Below are 16,462 nucleotides of genomic sequence, written 5' to 3'. Positions count from 1 at the left end.
GCCTCACGGAGGCCCCGCCCCCACACGCGCACCTCCACCTATTGCCACTTTTACTGTATTTCCTGAGCGCTGCCGTTTCTCTCAGTTCCCTGGAGGTGCTCTGGTTGGATTGTCTGAACCCACTGAGCGCACCACATCTTTCAGAATGAGCCAGGCCACACTGAAGTACGAGAGGCCTGACAGGAGAAAGGGGCGGGGAGCGAGGGCTCGGAGTCTGACCTGAGTTCTAACTCCCGTTTCACCGCAGAGCCTCCGTCACTTGCAAAAGTGAGGGTCAGCATCCAGGTCCGTGGCACGGACCCCAGTGGCTGTCCACATCTGTGTCTGTACAGGCAGACCCAGCAGATAACAACGTCCAGGGTGACACCCCAGACGTGGGGCATTCAGCCTAGGTTAGCTGACTGCTGCATGGGTGCAGGGCAAGGAAGGAAGACAAGGAACAAAGACAAACGTGGCATCTTCTCAGCCACCACCCGGAGGCACCACCCCCCCTCCGTGGCTCTGGAACGCAGCAGTGAGGACCTCGTGAATCTGCCCACTGACAGAGCTCACCTAAAAGCCAGAGCTTAGCTTCCGAGCATCCGCTGTTCAGTTTGTTATCAGAGTGATTATGAATGATCCATCCATCAGCCCTAACTCAGCCCCCATGGTGGTCCTGGGTCTCCGACAGTTTTACCAACCACGGAATCAACTCTCACACCGTGTATCCTCACTGGACCCTCGCAACCGCCTCTGGGGCCTGGGACATCAGGTGTGTTGACCGTTCATAAGCAGACATGCCCTCTGGGTGATTTGCGTGGGCAGGTATTCCCTCTATGATGTGTCGGCCAGGTCTCCCACTCCACCCAGTGTCAGGCTGTCCTATGCCCGGTGTCTGTCCTCTGCCTGGACCATGCAGCCAAACAATTAGGAAGAGAAACATTGCTTTCATTTTCAGCAACTGCGTTTTCTTCAAGTGTCCAAAGCCATTCGTTAGATTCACAACTTCTTTACCTGCTGGAGAACTCATTGTAAAAAAAAAAAAAAAAAAAGATGTTGAGGGATGGTCAAGTAGAGAATTACTTTTTTTTTTTTTTTTAATTAATTCTCTCCAAGCACCATAAAGCGCCTGTGTGCGGCAGGTTCATTTCCAGTGTTCATATTTCCTCGCTCACCTGCCTTCGGCCCATGCTTCAAACAGTGGCTAATATGGAGCTCCAGGCGCCCTAGGAGTTGAATAAAAAGCATTGACTTCCATTAGCTTGGAGGAAATTGCAAGAGGTGGAAGGTGCTTTATACCAAGAGGTGTTTCTGCAGAATAGCCCCAGGAAAGAGCCGCGCTGGAGACTATTGCTAACTGCAAAAGAAGTGACCCTCCATCTGAACATTTCTTTCGGAGAGAAAGGTTCTTCGTGCTGTGCCTAGGAGGTCAGAGCTGTTGCCACTGCCCCCGGGTGGCAGAAATGGCAGAAGCGGATTGTTCGTTCTTTAATTTCCTCACTCAAGGCAGGGTCATTAACTTTCACACCGTCCTAGTGCATTCATGACCGTAATTCCCTGTAAAGGATGTGTGTGAACCAGGTGTTTAAAATGCAGGCATTGCAGTGGGAGACACCCAGGAAGCAAAGCTGAGCTAGGACCCCCACCCCTCAGGGAATAAATCTGACCGCAGGGCAGCCCTAGAGCCCTTTCCACAAAATACATCTGACATCGCAGGCCTGTGGGAGGATGAAGAATGGGAGACTCTGCTTTGAGATGCTAATTCAACTAAAACCCTGTAAGTCAGAGACAAATCATTGTTACAGTCCTTGGGGTTCTCATGATGGTGCATGGTGAAAGTCACCATGAATGAAATGGCCACTGTGCAGTGGGTGAGACACTTAGCCCTCAAGAGAAAGCTGGAGCGTCCAGCACAGTCGTTCTCAAACTGGAGCATCAGAATTGCCAGAAGGGCTTACTAAACGCAGGTGGCTGGGCCCCACCCACCCTCAGAACTTCCCTTTCCATAGGTCTGGTGTGGGTGAGGTCAGTTAACAGCGCACCTCTAACAAGTTCTCAGGGCACACTGCTAGTCCTGGGATTCCCGTTGGGAGAGATTGCTCTCCCAGGCTCTAATGCAAAGTCAAGAAACATCTCTCCTAGTTATAGAGGTCTTCATTGTGACATTGAGACATGAACTGTGTGCTTGACCCCACTTTGCGAAAGTATCTCATACGAAAGAGAGTATACTTGTAGAGGCCAAGGATAGGGCTACCCCAGCAGCTGAGCGAGAGTCTGAAAATTATGCCCATGGGAGATCTGGCCGGAGATTATCAAGGGCTGAATCAGAGATGTGTGGTCTTCAGGTCCTCCCAAAGCATCCCAGCCCCTTCCGGAGGCCACATATTCAAAGAAAGGAGTTTCCTGGTGCACGTTTTGCAGATGTTGATAATATGTCTATATGACAAGGAAGCACCTCATCAGCATCAATACATATTTATTGGCCTCCTGAAATGTTTGGGTTGCTCAGAAGCAGATTGCTCAACCATCCAAGAGATACAGACTGTGTTCTCCAAAGAGACCACAATCTGAAGAGAAAACCAAGACACAGGAGCATTATCTGTGGGAGGCCAGGTGGATGTGCCACCCGTGAAAGGTTGTGGTTTGCTTTTCACAATGGAAGCGCAAACATCAATCCATGCTGTTGTGAAGCAGGTTGGATTTCAGATGCACGAGAGGAGCCAGCTGTTGGAAGCTGGCAGAGGATCCCCGTGGAAAAACAACACAGGAGTCCCTTCCTAATGTGAACAACCAGCCATCCCTCTCACTTGGAGACCGCAATAGCTTCGATTTTTCATTCTGGTGGAGCTGAGCAGTCTGAAAATGCAAGTCAGAGGCATTTCCTTGCGTTCTTACTTTGGGAAAAGCAGCTGACAAGTCTGTGTCAGAGATGTATTGTCAAATGTCTACCTGTGTGTTTTATCAGGTCAACTCGGGCCACCTCTGCGATGCCTTAGAGCAGGGGTCGGGAACCTTTTTGGCTGAGAGAGCCATGAACACCACATATTTTAAAATGTAATTCCATGAGAGCCGTACAACGACCCATGTACGTTATACATTATCCAATAAAAATTTGGTGTTGTCCCAGAGGACAGCTGTGATTGGCTCCAGGCACCCACAACCATGAACATGAGCAGTAAGAAATGAACGGATTGTAATACTTGAGAATGTTTTATATTTTTAACATTATTATTTTTTTATTAAAGATTTGTCTGCGAGCCAGATGCAGCCATCAAAAAAGCCACATCTGGCTTGTGAGCCATAGGTTCCCGACCCCTGCCTTAGAGTCACAATGCTGTGGGATTATGATTTCTGTAGTAGCAACCTGAAGTCAGTGGAATGAAAACGTTTCTTTAGTCACCAAAGAATGATGACTTGTGTTAAGTAGACTTTCTTGGAGGTTAAAGTTTTGGACATGGGAATTGAGATATGGTTTGTGTGATCACTCTCAGAAAGGGTTTCCCCACCTGGGCATTGTTCACATTTGGGGTCAGACAGTTCTTTGTTGTGGGGTCTGCCCTGGGCACTGTAGGATGTAGCACCTCTCCAGTTGTGACAACCAAAAAAAAAAAAGAAAGAAAATGTCTCTACACATTACCACATGTCATCTATTGGGGGGACGGGCAATGTGGCCCCCAGTCAAGGACCACAGCTCTAAGATAGCCTGGATAGTCCCAGTTAGCACCCCTATTCTCAGACAGCTCTGTGTTGCATTTTCTCAGAACAAGGTACACATCATGAGTGGAGTCCCACCATGCAGTTCGTTGTTGATTCTGTCACAAGTGGCAGCGGGAGATGATTCTGAGTCATTTCATTCATTCACAAAATGTGTGCTAAGCACCTACTATGTGCCAGGTACCTGGTCGATGTGTGCAAGATGAGTAAGGTTCCGGTCCATCAGTGAGATGACAGTCCAGTGGAAGAGTCAGTAATCAGTGAGTGAACAAAGTCATCATTATAAAACCTAAAATCATGTGATAAAACAGAGGGTGGAGTTAGAAACTAACACAGAAACAGCCCATGTAGGCAGAGTAATCCTGAAAGGCCTCCCTGGGGAGGTGACATTTAGGTGGAGGCTTGGGGGATGAGTAGAAGGCAGCCATGGGAATAGCTGAAGGCTTGGGGGATGAGTAGAAGGCAGCCATGGGAATAGCAAAAGGACTGAACCAAAGAACGAACAATAGACAAGGAGTGTAAGAGGCAGTTTCCTAGGAATGAGATACAGCCTCAGAGAGCAAGCGCAATAGTCCTCATAGGCCCGTAGGGAAAGGGTGCATCCCACACGGTCCTGGAGCCCAGGGAAGCAGGCATGCTGTGGCGTGTTCCCTCTCTAGTCCCAGGCTTCAGACTTCGCAGCGAATTGCAGATTACTTCACAGATTCAAGTTGTGCCTCTCCGCTAGGTATAATGAAATTTGCTAGGGGCTTGCTTGTCCAGGTTGTATACTAAATGGATCTTGTATAGAAGTGAAAAAAAGAAAAAAAAGAAAAGAAAAGAAAAGAAAATCCCTCCCCTTCTTGCAAATCTGATTATATAAACTGACCTAAGCCAATCTGAGCATGCTCACCTATTAAGTTATTTCTGGTAGTTATTGACAACCACTCGCAGTTGGAGGGGGTTGGGAATTAGCTACTCTCCTGCAACCCGGCTACCAGGTAATATTGAAAGCCTATTTCAGACCAAAGGCAAAACGACCTACAGACATTTACTAGCACGTGGATGCCAGGCTACAATTTGTTGTATAAACTCCACAGAAGTCCACCTACCTGTGCCAAAGGTGCTCTGACCACACCTCCCGTGGAAGCCTCACCCATGGCTGACAGGAGAGTTTTAAAGAGGGAGAGGCTAGAGCTTAGCGCACAGTGGGCAGTGAGCTAACAGAATCCTCCAAACCATTTCTGGACGCAGGACTGCTTGGGCTCAAGTCTCAAGCCCCCTCCCAAAGGGAGAAGGGGCAAGGGCCTGTGAGATTCTCCTGTCTGCTTCGGGAAAGGTTAGGGAGCTTCTAGAAAATGTTTTGGCAAACCACACATCATGAATATCACCCACTCCACCAAATAAAACCCACTTCCGGTATCCATGATGCGAAGTAACAAGCCCGGCTACAGCCCATGAAGACCTGTTTGGAAACTTCTGAGTTCACTAGCAAAGCCGCTGGTAGTGATCAGGGGTCAGAAGTAAAGAAAGATGAAGTCCTTGTAGGAACCTTCAGGTGTGTGCTCCTTCTGAGCAAAATCTGGGGTCCACTCCTGAGGGGCAAGTCCTGACCCTCTGAGTATAGACATCGTGTGCTGAGTATAGACGCAGGAGCTGAAAATAGATTGTGTGCATCAAACCAGGCAGACCCGAGTTGAGTCCATCCCGGGAAGGGCGTGGGAGAAAGGAGGCTGGTGCATTGAGTGAACTGAGTAACCAAAAGTGACTTCATCCTTCCTATCGGGACTGCCACTTTCCAAAGAATTAAAGTGTGCCTGAACCAAGCTCTGGGACAGCTCAGCCTCGTGAGGGCCACGGCCCAGACAGACTTCCAGCCTGGCTCTCACTCAGGGACCCCTGCCGCAGCTCTGCGTCAGCAGTCTCTGGCCTTTCCCAGCAAGACCACCCCAAATTTCAATGACCTTCGCCGGAAGCCCTCGGTGCTTCAGTGACTGTTAACTGAAGAAATCGATCGTGGGAAAGTTGTTATGAATTCAGCGGTACTTTCAGCTTGTCTTTTGTGAGTCACGCTAGCATTTCTGCACACACTCGAGAAGAGGGCAGGAGGTTAGACTCAAAAAGGAAGGGGACATCAGGAAGGCCTTCCCCCAGGAAGACCCCTGGTGCACTGGGGACCTCCGCACCTCCTCTCTGTTGGTCAGTCCAATGCAGCGCCTCTCCCCAGCGCTGGAGCAGACAGCTCTTCCGGGGTGAACTGGGTGGCTTACATGTACGGTGAGGTTGTAGGAACACTGGGCATCTGAAGGCCCACACACTTCCTGTGGCAAGAGGCCCACGCTGACAACTGAGACCCACTGTGACTCACGTTCTGTCCCATACTCACCATAAGGCTCAAGGTTGCCTCATAGAATGACATGTGGAGTCAGATATGTCCATCATCAACTCAGCACAAAGACAGTCCTTGGAGTCCCCCTAGCAGATACTCCCGAGGAGCCAGGACAGGTACGACTCCAGGTCACTAGTTCACACACAGGTAAGAGTGAAGACAACACCAGATAGAAAAGATCTAACCAGTTTGCAATATATGTGTCTCAATCACATCCACCTGCCTTACACCTTACACTGACACAGTGCTATGTGTCAGTTATATCGCAATAAAATTGGGGGGAAAAATGTAAAAATAAAAAGGAAGGGGGCGTGTGCCAAGACCCAGCGCCTCCATGCAGGGATTGGGGGCGCCCCGTCGCTCTCTGTTTCATGCGCAAGCTTTACCACCTTGATCCCCATCAAGAGGGTACATTGAGAACCTGATGGTCACTGGCCAGGACGTGCCACATATCCAGACAGAACACATTCCAGTAATCAGAAATAATACCTAAATCGGTATGAGCGTCCCTGGGTGCCGCAGCCTGGCGGTTCAATCCCAGGCCAACCACCTGAGCACCCTGACCATGTGGCATGGCTAACCGAGATGACCCGGGTGAACGGCAGAGTAGCAAGTGCTCAGTGTAGGGTAACCAGCATGTTAGTCAGGAGACTTCGGCTGTGAAACCATTGCTCAGGAAACTGCAAACTGCAGCCACAAACCGGAAAGCACGAGGTGAGATGAAATCGGCCTGGCTGCGCGTTCTCACCGGCGGGGCGGGTACCCCTGTGACGTCCTGAGTCTGCTGAGTAGCAGATGTGATTTGTTTGGTATCAGATCTTTCCTCTCAGCCAGACATTTATGTGTTTGTGTTTTTTATTTTGTTGTTGTTGTTGGAGAAGAACCACTGTTTTGCATAAGAATTGAAGAAAAGTAGCTACATACCAGTTCTCCCTTTCTTGATATTTCTGAGGGAAAGCTAATAGGAATGAGAACGTTTTGTTGCAGTGTTTAAACAGGTGACATTCTCAGGTGTCTAGCTGCTCAGGATATTAAAAACATTTTAAAACAGCGCGGGGGTGGGAATCAACCCACTGTAAAGGTCTTTTTAACCGGCAATTAGTTTCCTATCCATCAGTCGGCCGTTCCGTAGGCTCCTGTCTGTTTCCAGCGATGACAGATGTGAAGCAGCCTTGTAGAAAGTGGAGGGGCAGGTCCGAGGCCACCGCTCTGGTGGGAAGATCATGCATTATGACAGCTGTCAGTCCCGCTCCCCTTTAGTTCAAAGAAGTGCTCTCTCTCCATGGCAACACTGACTGTCAGAAAATGTACATGTTGGCGATTGCACCAGCCTCTGCCCGCTTCAGCTTTCATTGATCTCGACTCCTCTAAACTCCATTTTCACCATGGGACCGGTCCCCTGCGGCCGAGAGAGCTGCCCGCACAGCTGACGCAACCCTGAGCCAACTGGTGAGTCATCGGCAGGCTTGGCTGCCCAGAACCAAGCTCTCAAAACTGGAAGTCTGTTAGGGACAGACAAGTGACCTTCCTCATGGGGAGAGCCACTGCTAACTCCAGTGCAAACGTTAGGTCCCAGGCTCTTAGTGACAATTTCCTGTTTGGTTTGGGTCAGGGTTTCTCAGCCTCAGTGCTATTGGCTTTTGGGGCTGGATCATTCTTTGTCACGGGGACCCCCACCCTGCACATTGTAGGATGTTTAGCAGAGAAGACAAGAAATCACAGCGAGGAAAGACATTCTTTCTTTGACAAAAGTTTTGGAGGGAGAAGGTGAGGGTATATAAAGTGTGTGTGTGTGTGTGTGTGTGTGTGTATATATGACATCCTCTCTAGTCACTGCGATGACAATAATAAGGCAGGACTGAAGAGTACCTTGACTGGTAGAAGTGATGCTTTATTCCGCATGTGGCTGGATTCAGTCATATTGATTAGTCAGTCTTCAGGCATTTCGTGAAGGCCACTCTGTGCCGACCCTGTGCAGAGTACTGGAGACAGCACTCCACAAGGCCGCCAGCTCTCTGGCCCTTAGGGGCTTTGGTCCAGCCTCCAGTTTCCCAATCAGGGCATCACGGACATGTGGGGCCACATCACTCTTTGTCCTGGGAGCCATCCTGTGCACTGTAGGAGGTTTAGAGCATCCTTGGTCTCTACCCCAAGATAGCAAGCCCCCTGCCAGTGGTAGCAACCAAGAATGTCTCCAAACATTGACAAAGGTCACCTGGGGGGTGGGGGGTGGGCAATATTGCCCTGACTGAGAACCACTGGTCGGGCCCAAGTGACTCAGAATCCTGTCTCTTTCTGGAATTCCCTGGGTGATTTTAATGGGGGTCGGGCAGAGCACTGCCCCCATCTACAGACTAAGCACATCTGTTTTCTAGTTGGGAGGGAGGGGATGGCTCGCCCTCGGCCTTCCGTCTTCTTGGGGGCTGTGTTTACGCATGTGCAACATGGTCAAGTGCAGGGAGAAGCAGGCGCTCTGAAGCCCCTCCCTCCGGCTCTTTTCTCTGCCGAATAGTCGGTCCAAACACAGCTAGCATTTTCTTGAAGGTTCAGTCCCAGCTGCTCTGGGTCCTGAAGTGTCTTGCAGGCGCCCATTGAGGACACTCTTCCTCAAGTGGTCAGCCTTCTCTGAGGGCCACAGGGCTGGTCGGAGCGCCGAGTAGGCCCCTTTTCAAGCCTCTTTGTCCCAGGAACGTTTTGGCATGGCACCTCCACCAATCTGAGAACCTGTAAGGTTCTGAAGTGCCTGGCTCGGAGTAGAGGACCACCCCAGGGTAGATGTTGCCTGGTTATCCTCCTCACGACGCTCCCTGAGATGCGGCATTGACAGGTCCTTGCTCAGAAGGTCCCCAGGACCCTGTGGCTGTCATTCAGCACCCGAACTGGCAGAATTCCTGTTTCTAAAAGTCATACAAACTCCTTGTGGGGAGGAAAGCTTAGGAAAAAAATAGTCAGAAAGCCCTTACACTACATTTTAACAGTGTCAGCAGATGTAGAGTTTTGCTGGAAGGATTCTCTGATCAAAGGCAGCTACCCCGGGCTTTGGATGTCCTCCTTCCCCCAGAGGTGGGACAGAAGGAGAGCTCCCTTCCTGAGGTGGGGACTCCCCAGTCCGGCAGGACAAGGGTGCGATTGGTAAGCCCAGCGGCGTTCACGAGGCTGGTGGGCCTGGGCCCTTGGTACATCTGCAAGCTGGGGGAGCTGGGGAGGGGTTAATAACACAGCACGTGCACTTAGTTCCAGGTTCAGGATGACCACGGCCTGGGACCCAGGGACCCTCTCGCCATCCCTGCCATTTCAGCAGACAGATTGACTTCCGATGGTCTCCCAGCCAGACTATTCTAAAGGCTCCCGGTAAATGGATACCGAGGGGGAGCCTGGGATAAGGTGGGGTAGGGAGGTCACCTTTCCAGCGAGACAAGAAAACTAGGAAGAACTTCTTGAAATCCGCACCAACGTCATAGATTCATACAGGCCGGTGTGTGCTTGGTACACCTTATCTGGAGACTTATACACCTTATCGTATTTAATTGTTATTATAAACCCCCTGGGGAAAGGATAAGAGGTATTTTGTAGTAGCCCCACTTAAACCCAGAGGTTAAGTTGCTTACCTTAGATCCTAATACTCCTCATCACCAAGTGATATTGCCACTGTTTTCTCCCACTGGAAAAAAAAAAGAAAAGAAGAATCCCGTTGTGTAGTGTATGGGGACCTGCGGCTGGCCTTGGGTGCTCTGCATGTATGATCTCACTGGAAGCTCGTCGGAACTCCAGGAGGTAGACACGAAGTGTTCCTGTTTATAGATATGGGAACAACAGCGGATAAGTCCGACTAACATGACCAAGGTGACAAGCTGGCGAGTGACAGAACGGGGATGTGATCTAGGCCTTTGGACATGACCCTCTCCTCAGTCAGGTCTACTTTGTGCTTCCAGCATGGGTCAAGTTCGAGGCCATGAGCTCTGGAGTGTCCAAGACTGTCTAGCTCATCTCTGTCTCCCTGGAAGCCCGCCCAGGGCCTGGGCACAGAATGGAGGCAAGTTAACTAGGGCTGGGGAAAGGGGAGGTGGGGGAGGGGAAGGGAGGGGTGCCATTCCGTTTTAGATGCGTCTGCTTGTCTCTGCAAAGGGAACAAGAAGTCTGCGTTGAAATTGTTATTTTATTAACATATAACATATTCGCCACAGTGTTGCATTAGTCAAGGTCCTGGCAGGAAATAGATGCACGATCAAATGGGATCGTTGAGGAGAGTGTAATTTAGCATCTAGTTACACAGGTGAGGCTGGGTGGGTTTAAAGAGAGCCGTAAGAGCTGGTGAAGCACTCTGGGCCCAGTGGGAGCTCTTACCGTCTGCCAGCCTGAAGTAGGGGTGGAGAGGGGCGAGGAGGTGCTGCCTCAGAGAAGGCACTGTGCGGGCAGAGCTGGAGAAAGCAGCTGCTGCCCTGCTGTTGCAAAGGTGCCGGGGGGGCTAACTTATACCAGCTCCTTTCCTCTCGCCTTTCAACCCCTTCTAGCCCCTCCGCCACCCCATGGCCAAGCCCAGCGGGAAGCCAGAGGGCAAGGGCATCCTCGGTCCAAAAGCGTCATCCTCCCAGGGAAAGGTGGAGAGTGGGTTTGAGGGGCTGCAAGAATACCCCGCAGGGCCCTGGCTGGTTGGCTCAGCGTCAGCCTGTCGTGTGTATGGCCCAGCTTTGATTCCTGGTCAGGGCACTAAGGAGAAGCAACCATCTGCTTCTCTACCCTTCCCCTTCCCCCTTCTCTCTCTCTCTCTCTCTCTCTCTCTCTCTCTCTCTCCCTCCCCCCACAGCCATGACTCAATTGGTTCAACCACATCAGTCCCGGGTGCTGAAGATGGCTTCATGGAGCTTCTACCTCAGGCACTAAAAATAGCTCAGTTGTGAGCATGGCCCCAGATGGGCAAGTGCATCAGCCCCATATGGGGCTTGCCAGGTGGATCCCGGTCAGGTTGTATGCAGGAGTCTGTCTCTCTATCTCCCCTCCTCTCACTTGGAAAAGAAGAAAGAAAGAAAAAAAGAAAGAAAGAAAGAAAGAAAGAAAGAAAGAAAAGAAGAAGGAAGGAGGGAGGGAAGGAGGGAGGAGGAGGGAGGGTTGGAGGAAGGGAGGGAGGAAGGAAGGAAGAAAAAAGAAAATCCACAGTTAGAAAAGGGATGAGTAAATTATCGAACCACCAGTACAGCAGGGGGCGCCAAACAGAACTGGGCACTGACCATCAGAGAGCTGGCAGCCAAGATGTGCCTTCATAAGACTTGAGTCTTCCACCGCATGCACAAAGGTGGGCCCTTGGAAAAGGTATGCACCTGCCTTCAGGGGAATTCACACAATATGCTCACAGCTTCTCTACCGTGGCCACACCTATAGGAACGGCTGCGCCATCAGCTGTGGCTTAGCCAGGGAAGAGCCAAGGCCCTGCCACACACAGACCATGACCCAATGGCTCTCAGACATACGGACTCAAAAAAGAGGGAGGGAGAACTGTGCTCTACCTAAGGCCAATGTCTGACACCTTTTCAAAACTTGGTGAAGTTCCCAGAGCTTTGGAGAGGCCCTCCCGTCAGACCCACCCTTCTTACACGGGATAAATTTCCAAACTATTTTGACAGGTGAAATTGCGGATGATTAGCCTGGCTCTCCCAACGGGAAATTACGGGGGATGACCTCTGGCTGTGAGCTCGAGTGCCTGGAAGACCATCTAAGACGGATAACCGGGCCAGGGAGGTCCTTGTCTGACCCCTGTAGCGCCCCATGAGAAATGTAGGCGGGGGCTCCGGGTCGGTCCTAAACCCCTGCGGTACATGTGGGGACGTGAGCCACCCCATGAAAGCCGCAGAGCCTGGATTTGTTGAGAGCAGTGAGGTTGAGAAAGCGCTGTCCCCTGTGTGCCTTTCTGCTGATGTCACCATCCTTCAGACAGGGTCCGTTGTCTCTGCTCTAGGAGTCTGTTCATGGTTTTCCTTAGGACAAGGTTGACATCTAAAAAAGTAAAGGAAGAGAGGTATAAAGGATATGCCTCCATCTCTGTTCCTGCCTGTTCCTCCTTGGGGGGGGGGGGTCAGTGACGTCAGATTTGGAAGGCTAACCTCTCTAGAGAGAGCCTAGCATCAGCGCGCATCTCTGTGGGTGAGTTTCATTCGTGGGGCCACTTGGTTTCTCCCTGTAATCAGACCCTTTCCCCTGTGACTGTAGGGAAGGGACTCCTGGAGAGGTGGCATATAATCCCCCCCCCCCACGTGTTTTAGCTCAACCACCATAACAAAACACCGTAGACTGGGGCTTCAGCAACAGGCATTTATTTATTCCTCATTGTTCTGGGGTCTGGAAGTCTGAGGCCAGGGTGCCAGCATGGTTGGCTCCAGTGAGACCTCTCTCCTTAATCTGTACATAGCTGCCTTCTCGCTGCATCCACACGTGGTGGAGAGATCACTGACCTCTTTCTCTCCTTACAAGGACACTAATCCCATCATGGGGGCCCCCCTCACCATCTCTTCTAAACCTGACTGCCTCCCAAATACAATTGTGTTGACTCTATATAATATCATGTGGCTCACTAGGGCCGGTAGAGTAAGGCAGAGCCCTCATGATGCCTCTTACTTGCTTGCATTGCAAGAGGAGAGGAAGAGGCATACAGACCTAAGCTTCCCCAGCTAAGGAGGCCTACTTATTTCCAGCCAAAACAAATCTCCCAGTTGATCCATAGCTGCACAAATGAGCCTAGGCAAGATCAATCAAGCTTGGCTTACACTAACAGATCACTAACCTACCTACAAATGCATGAGTTAGTAATAAAAAAAAAATTGTGCTTTTACATTGCTACATTTTGGGGGTGGCTTGTTATGCAGCAATAGCTAACTGATAACAGCTTGGTTACTAGAGAGTCATTATTCTTTTACACTCTTCCTAGAAAGGAAGTTAGTATAGTATTTAAAAGCAGGGAGTAGATCCAAACTTCTCACATTTTATTCCTGCCTCTGCCACTTTCTGTTGTTGAGTGACCCTAGGCAAGACGCATCAATTTCCTCATCTGTAAAATGGATACAGTCACAGTATCCCTTAGGGCAATTACAAGCATTAAAAAGAATAACACATATAAGTGTATACTTCGGACAGCGCCTAATGCAGAGCAAGCGCTTGAGAAGTGCTTCCTGTTATCCCTTTCAACCGACGTGGGACCTGGAGAGAGCTGGCTGGAGGCAGAGTCGGTTGATACCCAGGTAGCATTAGCTCTGCTATTAGATAAAGGGCTTTGATCTTATGTCTTAGCATGAGATGAGCTCACTTTTCCCAAAATAGGAAACGTAATCAGGACCGCTCCGGAGTTCTCAGAGATGACTATTTTCTATCTTCGCTGAGAAGCAGGCATTGGCATTTTGCTGGCACTTTTTCGTTTCCCTGTGGAGCGATGATGCGAGAGAGAGGATCTGTCACCAGGTGGCTCCAGTGTGGACAGTTACTCTGAAGGACACGAACCCCTTTTTGTTCCTCCCTCTCCTCCCCGCGTCTAGGCACTCAGAGTCACTATACTTCTGCAACCAGGGTACCCAGGAATTTCATCGCTCTTAAAGTCTCAAGGCTGCCATCACCTGAGATGCCTATTCAGGGTACTTGCAACTTCTAGAACAAGATTTTTTAAATAGCACCTAATTTGTTACCCCCTTTAAGAAACCTATGTGCTGCTTATTGATATGTTTCTTAAATAGAATTTTATCATGGAAACCTGAGTGTAATGGTGGAACAACTTGATGGGCATTGGCAAAAATAACTGAAGGGCAGACAGGCCTTCAGGACTCTCTGGACACCAGGCAGGTGGCCACCCATTAGAAGCAGTCCTCCTGAGTCTGTGTCAATGCACTGAGCTCAGTCACATGACCGCCCCACAGCCCTCAGTCCTGAGTAGTGGCGGCAGATGTTCATGACGTTAATGGTGGTATCCTGCTGCCCCTCATTTTCTCATCTCAGGATGGTGGCACCTGTACCGATCCTCCTCCCCAGCCCTCTGCTCTGCAGTCAGAAACCCAACCTCTGCTGCCCTGTTCCGTGTCACCTCCCCCAGGAAGGCTTCCCCGAGGCTGCAGCTGTCAGCTACCTCTTCCTCCTCTGGGTTTCTCTTAGACCTTTACCAAGTCTCTCCAGCCCCCGGCTGAGCTGTGAAGTCCTTGAAGACAGAGCCATACTGTGTTCTCATCACTTCTCACGTGGCTTAGCAGACTTACATACCAAGCTCTCAGTAAATAGCTGTTGAATCAAAAAGGAAGCAGAAGAACTGACCAGGCGGTGGCACAGTGGCTAAAGTGTCGGACTGGGACACTGAGGACCCAGGTTTGAAACCCCGGGCTAGCTAGCTTGAGCACAGGGTTGTTGGCTTGAGCATGAGATCAGAGACATGACCCCATGGTCGCTGGCTTGAAGCCCAAGGTCACTGGCTTAAAGCCCAAGGTCGCTGGCTTGAGCAAGGGGTCACTATAGTCCCCCCAATCAATACACATATGAGAAAACAATCAATGAACAACTAAGTTGCCACAATCAAGAACTGATGCTTCTCATCTCTCTCCCTTCCTGTCCTTCTGTCCCTATCTGTCCCTCTCTGTCTCTGTCACACACACACACGAAAAAAATAAAAGGAGCTGAAGAGGAAGAACGAGTGATTTCACAGTCATTTCATCCATTTGGGAGATGCTACCTCACTCTTTTCCAGATACGTGATCATTCCCAAACCCAGGCTTTTGCTAAGCTCCAGCGGATTCTAAATATACTGAACCACTTCCTTGGGGCATTGGGACAGAGACAAAGTATTTATTCTCGGAAGCTCCTTTTGCTCACGTCTTTCTATAATGGCAGCTGAGGCGGTATTTGTCTTTGGAGAGTCACACAGGAAGACACAGCAGCATCTTTAAGAGTAACTCGACAACAGCTTGGCGGAGAGAAGTCCTGCCGTCAGTGAGCTGAGAGCCTGTCCAGCCGGGCTCTCGGTGTCACGCTCCGCACATTTTAAACTCTCACACATCGTAAAGTCATGGGACTAGGTGGACATTTAGAAATCATCTGGTCCCATCAACCCATCAAAATACGCATTCCTCAGCAGGGGCTTTCTCCCAGAGCCTCTGCATTTTGCAGAAGGGTGTGGCCCATGAACACAGGACCAGTAAATAGTAGGGCTGGGACCGCAACCCCACTCCCCAGCTCCTTAGCTACAGTGCATGCACCACCCCGCACTGAGCTGGGATGGCGGGGGAGGGGCGGGTCCCTGTCTCCAGGCCGCGCTGTTGACCGCTGCGGGTGGGCGCTGTAATTATGTGTGCACAGAGGACTAAGCCTCTGTGACAATGCAGAAGCTCTATTTGGCCCATTAATCCTCAGGAAATGCTGTGACCTACCTGCACTCTCCCAGGCCCCATCCTCCCCGCACCGCCCGTCACTTTGGAACCTAAGTAATGTTATTTCTTGCCCAAGAGCAAGAAGGCCTGGCCAGATGTGCCTGGATTATAAGAACTGGCATCAGAAACTGATGGAAAGTGAAACCGTTTTTCTCATGATATTCCTGTTCGCCTGGTGTGTGTGTGTGTGTGTGTGTGTGTGTGTGTGTGTGTGTAAGCAATTGTGTTATATAGACATTCACCTGACCGATGTATATGGAGCATTTAGGAGGAAGGCCTGGTGGCAGGCACTTTGAGAGGGGTGCGATCACATCTGAAAAATGAGGCACAGATACTACAAGCTTGGAGCAAACCGATTGATCTGAGGCCGCCAGGGAGTGAGCCAGGGTGCTGGAGGGGGAGGCGACAGAGGGAGAGGACTAGAGGGTGGTCAGAGAGGAGTCCAGTAAGGCTGCACAGAGGGCAGGGCGCTGGGAGGGACCTGGGAACTTGAGAATTCTTTTTTTTCAAATCAGGGGAGGAGAGAGAATTCCAGGTCGACAGGAGGACTTGAACCCAGAGATGTTAAAGGTGAGTTTCACCAAAGCGTGGAAAAATGCATAATCCCTTTCTGGTGCAGATGGTTTAGAGTTAGACAGAACATGAGAGAGGAGGGAAGACCCACTTTAGGAAGCTTCCAGTACAAGAACGTATCATTATAATCCAATCTCACTTACAGATCACAGATGGGAAAAGCCCTTCAAAGGGCATCAGCAAATTGAACTCAGGAGGTTATTACAATAAGTACACTGCGGCTAATGGGCTTATTTAGCCTAGGAAGGCGAGAATGGCCTGACGTTTTAAACTCTATCAGTGTAACTCAACACATTAACTAATGAAGGGGAATAGGATAGCATGATTAATTCCGTAGGTGTGGCATGCGTGATCAATACATTTCAACACCTATTCGTGATTTAAAAACAAATGGAGAACCTCTCACCAAACTGAAAATAGATAAAAAAAAATTTCCTTAGCC

At 50.1% G+C, this 16,462-nt stretch overlaps 1 protein-coding gene across 1 annotated transcript in view; it reads left to right on the top strand.

Moving 5' to 3' along the window:
- KAZN (kazrin, periplakin interacting protein) overlaps positions 1-16,462 on the top strand; it is a 760,285-nt gene that overhangs the window by 161,656 nt on the left and 582,167 nt on the right. The window lies entirely within an intron of this gene.

This window comes from Saccopteryx bilineata, chromosome 3 (assembly GCF_036850765.1).
Source record: "Saccopteryx bilineata isolate mSacBil1 chromosome 3, mSacBil1_pri_phased_curated, whole genome shotgun sequence".
Taxonomy (NCBI): domain Eukaryota; kingdom Metazoa; phylum Chordata; class Mammalia; order Chiroptera; family Emballonuridae; genus Saccopteryx; species Saccopteryx bilineata.
Note: the sequence above shows the minus strand (reverse complement) of the source record. Positions and strands in the feature narration are given on the sequence as shown.